We start from the raw sequence: 6,164 nt of genomic DNA, 5'->3' as shown, positions 1-6,164 counted from the left end.
ATGACCACAATCTAGGCTAGGGCTAGCAATAGTAAAGAAAATATATTTCTCAAAATACATGTTATTGGAATCTATGCAGCTGTTACAGGGGGGAAATATGCGTGTTTCTGTGCATCCTACTCAGTAAGATTCCTTTTCTTTCTTGCTATTTCTTAACTTGAAGGAAGGTATTTCTGAGGCCACACATTAGTGTGAAACTCAGAAACCCCCCGAAGAACAAGTTATTTGCAACCAAAGGAAAAATGGAAAGTTCTGTCGATTAAAATCAGAGGCAGGGACAGAGAGATGGGCAAAATAAAAAAGATAGGGAAAGAATTAGATGAAAAACAAGTACTGTCAGAGGAAAACAGTGCTACTATAATCATGCATGCACACAGACACAGGGGAAGGTTCTACTTACATACAAACACACACTTAACAAAAAGGGTATTTATGAAGCATCACAAACAATGTAATCTGCTGTTTACTACAAGAATAGTAAATAAATGCTAGGAACTAAACCACAGCCTATTTTAATGCAATTCCTGTCTGCGCTGGCAGGCCAGGGCTACACTTCTGAAAATATATTAGAAATAAACCACAAAAAGCTGTATTCAAACGAAGCAAACTTTGTAAATATGAATTAATCAAGTGTGAAGGGCCAACAAAAACTGCCCTGAAGTCTCCATGTGTCCTCCTCATGCAAAGCAATGACTGGATAGAGCTAGCTGCTTCCTCCATTCTCCTTAACACGACATTCAGTGCTTTTGCTGTTGAGATACAGGAGGGAATTTACGCTGACACCAGCTGAGTCAGAAACAGCTTTAACAGGGGGAGGAGAAGAAAACCGCTCCCTAGCCTGCACGGATGAGAGTGAGCACAGCCCCTTGCACCTTGCTGCGTGTAATTGATGGCTTTCCCTGGCAGAGGTGGTCTGTGCTATTGGGGTGAGGGGGTGGGTCAGTGAGCGTGGTCGGTTATCTCTTCCCAGTGTAGTCTTTTAGGGAGCCCAGGGTGCTATGGCTCTCCATGATAAAGCTGCATGATACAGGGAAGCTGGCCTGTATGAGGGATGGGGGGAAGCAGCGTGATGTTAACACCCGTGGCTTGCAGCCCCTGTGTTAGCTCTGGTGACTGGTGGGCAGACCGGTTATTCTGCTAGGAAGTGCCCGAGGGCAGCATTGCCTTTTGCTGGAGTATGCTCCTGAGAACCAGCGTAGTGCTGCAGTCTTCCCTAAGGATCGTGAGGCTTGTTGGGGTGGAGCAGGTTGGATCCTAAGGTCCTGCCGTGGTCTGTTCTTACATGTGAAAAGAAATGCATTGTAGAAGCCGAAAGTCCTATGTTTTGTTTATGGACTGCAGTCCATTGGTAGGGTGGGTTTTGATTTTTTTTTTTAATGATCCTTGGGTTTTCAGGGTTTAGCCTTGTCTTCCCTGGTAGGGTAGATAGGAGGGATGAAAGTGAGCTTTATGGACTCACCTTGTCATGAGTCCTACAGCTCTATTTTGTGTCTATGCTAGTAGGTCTAAGTTACTGCGGCAGGCTTTTAGCAGAGAAGCACAGATTTCAGTGGGGAGGACTGCTCCTAGCTGTACGGGAAGGGGGAGTGGGAAGCTGATCTCTTAGAAGCTTACTAGATGAAATGGTTAAAAGTAATAGCAGTACAACTTCTGAATGCTGGCAATGATGTGTCTCATGTGTGTAATGAGTTCCAGGGAGCTGTATGGTTGTATCAAAGGGGCAAGGCAGACTTCAGTGGGGAGTGCTGGCAGGGAGAGAGTTACAGCATTGCTGGAAAGCCAGACTGGTAGTAGTGCCTCTGAACAGTGTTGAAGTCTGCCTTCTCTGTCCCAGGCTTTCCAGGGCCAGCAACACTGCTGGCATACCTGTGTTTGGTGGTGAGGGAGTGAGGGGCTTAGAAGGGGGAGCTCTCCTGGATTGTCTTTCCAGACCTAATGTGTTCTTCTTTTGCAGGTATGGACCAGGCTGAGGAAGGACCCTGAACCTGCCTTGATGGCTGTAGACCTCAGAGTTGCACTGTGCTGCCTGCCTGGCTGCAGCTCAAGCTACCTTGACCTATAAAATAATTTCCAGCCTCTTGTGAAACACAGTCAGTAACTGTTCTTTGATCACTTAAATATTTTCCTATCCCCCATCTAGCCAAACTCTGTCTCTTTGGCACCATTTACAACTCAGGAAAACTTCAGGCAGCAGAATAAATTGTTTCCTTGTTTGCAAAACCAAAAAGAAAATAACACTACCCCACTCAAGGGGCATGGGGACCTTGTTTGCCCTGCTTCAGCTTGAAGTGAGGTTTTTATGGGCGGGTTATAAACCCCTGCACAGCAAGCTCTGTAATATTGACAGACCTTTCAGCGTAGCTGCTTTAATACCTCTGCTCTGACAGCAGCAATACCGTGCATCTCAGGGGATGAGATCAGAAGCAAGTGGACATTTTCAGCTATTGGCAGGCTTGTGTATACTTCACAGAAGCCTTTATCTTGCTAAGGAAGTGGAGACCTTTCAGTGCCTCTTGGTGGGGAGGGGGGAGGAATTCAACATGAACAAGGCAAATCCATTCCAGTCCTGCCAAAGCTACTGGTTTGCTTTGAGCCTCCGGTTGCCTGCAGCAAGGGCTGCTTCTCTGTGCTATGGAATAGTGACGGTGTCCTGCTTCAGAGGTAGCTGCATAATTTTCTACCCACAGCAGAGCTTGGGATCCTTCTGTGAGTGGCATTAATGGAAGGTAGGCCAGAGCTTAACAAAGTGTTGGCCACCCGATTTCCCATGCAGTTTAATGGGATGCCATGGCCTACCTTCACCGAAGTGATGCTCGAGTGTGGAAATATAGTAGCTTTCAAGGTCACTCAGCAATACTGGCCAGTGGTTCAAGGGCCAAATCCTACAGAGTCTGCAATGTTAGCTCAGCTCTGGGTAGGGGTAAAAGCCCAAGCAAACTCTTTTGTGGGGTGGGGGAAACAGGACCTCACTTCCCCCTCGAGAGGCTCTGGAGAATCGTTTTGGGAAGGTGAGGGCTGCAGTATGCCATCCTCAAGTTCTGTATTTTTCCGTGAGAGAGACTAAAGCGGAACTATGTTGGGAACAAGCAGAATCCTGTCTGAGAGGTAGCTTGGACTCTGGAGGTCCCATCAAAATCTGTTTTGTACTGTACGTGTACTATGGCATTGCCCTTCTCAGCCCCTCTAGTTTCCAGCAGTTTTGGAGTACTATCACTCCGGTTGTAGCGGTAGGGAAGTAGAGTCCCTGACAGACCATGCTCAAGTAAGGTTACGCTGTCTTCTGCAGACTTGGGCTTGCCTAGAGTTTGCTAGATAGGCGCAGGGAGGAGATACGCAGAGCCAGCATGGTGCCTGTTTGCCCCAGCTGAACTTGGTCTTGGTGGTGAATCCTGCTGGAGGATGGGGGTCTGGTAACTGGCTCAATACGGAGAGCGGGGACCTTTCTCTGTGGCTGGCAACTCAGATCCCTGCTTGCTGGAAGTTGAGGAATTTACTCTACTTGAACTCCCTAGCTCCGGGCAGCCTGCTGGTAGATGTTCTCCAAGGAGATACTTGAGGCAGAAACTTGGTACCATATTGTGGAATAATTGCTGGAGGTAATTTAGGAATTAAATTTATATTGAAGGTACAGCGTTGAAGAGGTCTTCGGGGTGGAGTGTGGCGAATATGCAAGGAATCCATCCCACAGAAGTTCCCTAGGCAACCTTAGAAGTTGGCAACACCAGGGGAGCTTGGTGCGCTGACTCTAAGAGAAACTACACGGAGGGTGGAGCGGAGTGGAGACACCGCGGCCAGGCTCTGTGATAAGACGGGAACTGGAAGGTACTATGGAACTGACAAGCTGCATATTTACTACCCTGAGCTGCATATTTACCACCCTGAGCTAACAGTCTGTCATTTTTTGACAAAATACTATCCTTTGGGTGAACTTTGCTCATTATAATCTCATTATAATACCAGAAAACACACCTCCATCCCAAAGCTACCCACCTCCAAGGTGCGACCACCCCTCACTGAGCTTGCGCTCTGAATTTTTCTTAGTCTATACCTTTAAAAGTAGACGAGAAACTTTTACACCAATTACAATAGAGGTATGTATGACTAGAGTCACTCAAGCTCCACCTGTAAGGACAAATAATATAAAAATGGCTTAGGAGAGGAAGGATGCCAGGGAAGATACCATCGCAGACCACCTTTGACACCTGGGATCAGTTGACGGGCTGAGCCTCTCTTCCCCCCCACAGGGACGCCTTTGGGTAAGATCCGAACACTTGGTTATACCAAGTGCTTCCCCGGGAAACTTAGAAATCTCTATAGAGTTGCTTTATAACTTAACGCGTTTGTAGCCAGGCTATATTACTCACATTCTTGGTATCTGCACATGCTTTGCAAGCAGTAATTTTATCACCGGCAATCCAAAAGAACTTGTGTATCTGTTGCTTCAATAAACTGCACTATTCACTAATCTAGCCGTGAGAGTTCTCATTGAACGCCACCAAATCCCTTAAGTGTGGCCGTGCTAGTTCATGGAACGCGACTAGACTGAAAGTGTGCAGTGTTACGAGTGTATCCGTAATCGTGAGAGTTCAATACATTGAACGCGACCGGGCTTGTAACATCCTGATGGTGTTACGAGTGTATCCGTAATCGTGAGAGTTCAATACATTGAACGCGACCGGACTTGTAACACAGAAAAATTGGGCATCACTCAGAATCTAAGCCTAGCCGCCCCCAGCCCCTCTGATATCTGAGGACAAGCTGGAACGCAAGGGGGTTTATTTTCTGCCAAATTGCCTTGCCCTTTAACGCGACACATATACAAGGGAGAAGCAGCCAGCAGGGTGTGATGGGGTGGACCTTGTTCTAGAGCCGTCACCGGGCCAGCGTCCAGCCACCAGTGTCACAGCGCTGAGGACCTGCAAACACCCCTCTGTGTTTCCCGTGCCCTCTGTCTGGCACGTTTTCTTCCGCAGCCTTTGGTTCTTCCTTATCGTAAATCCTGTAGGATTTAACTTCTAGCTACTGATCCTTTTGACAGTAATGGACCATTAACTAACTAGACATAAAATTGAAAGTGTAAATCCCTCTCCCTTGGGGAATCAGAAAGCAGGTTTAGGATGCAGGCCATGAAATGCAGGAGTGCACTGTAATCACAAAAGAGGCCTGATTGACTCTGCCTGCCCAGCATCCCCAGGTCTGCGCTAGCTGATGAACAAGAAAGCAGAAGCTGAGGCTGGTACTGCAGAACCATTTGCATCTGCCAGGGGAAAGCCTTTAGTCTCAGCGTTTGAGCTTGTTTATCCCATTGCCAGGGTCTGCCCTGTAAGACAGTGAGGGGAGTCTCGGCTGCTAAGGAATGAATTATTTCTGGAGTCTGATGCTGCCTCTGATTGCAAGCTTGGTGTTTTTTCCTTTTTTGGGACAGGGTGAGAAGGGAAGACCAGGACCCGGAGCTTTGCTCGCGTCAGAGGTGAGGGGGGAAGAAGCACAAGGTGCCTCTGCCCCAGGGGAATGGCCCACACTGCTCCCACCAGGGAGAAGGATGAGATGATGCAGCAGCTCTGCAGGTTGGTGTGCGCCAAGTCCAGTTCCCAACACTTTCCCTGAAATCTCCCTGAATGTGGCAGGACTCCGCTATGTACCTGTGGGAGTGAGTTTGCTGCTGACTCTGTTCTCTGACCTTGAGATCAGTGCCCACTGATTAAAAAATTAATTACCTTCCTCTTGAAGGAATGACTGTACTGTCAAGGTCTCCCAGGCCCTTAATCAAGCATCCCCCTTTGAAAGAAGTTTTGATTGAATTGCAGTAAGCTGTCACTAGAGCCAGGATGGCCAGGTTAGAGGGGGATGAGTTCAGAGACCTAACTGGGCTCTGCTTGTGGTGAATGGAGTGGTTCCAAACTTCTCAGAGAGAAGAGGGGGAAATGGGTTCAAAAGCAGTTTAGTTATGCAGAAACTAAGTATCTTGGGCAGTCTGAGTACCGTCCGGAAAGTATACAGGTTGCAGTAGAAAAACTAGCTGCATGTATGGAGGCTATCCAACATGGGAACAATGTAGGAGAAGGAGAGGACCTGGCCTAGATTCTCACTGGGCTGGAGATGCAGTTTTTACAGATTTGAGTGCTCAGTAGTAAGTAGCTTGAGGCTTCCTCTTCTCTGTGCCA

The sequence above is a fragment of the Gavia stellata genome, chromosome 7 (assembly GCF_030936135.1).
Source record: "Gavia stellata isolate bGavSte3 chromosome 7, bGavSte3.hap2, whole genome shotgun sequence".
NCBI lineage: Eukaryota > Metazoa > Chordata > Aves > Gaviiformes > Gaviidae > Gavia > Gavia stellata.
The sequence above is the reverse complement of the archived record's forward strand: the minus strand, read 5'-3'. Positions refer to the sequence as shown.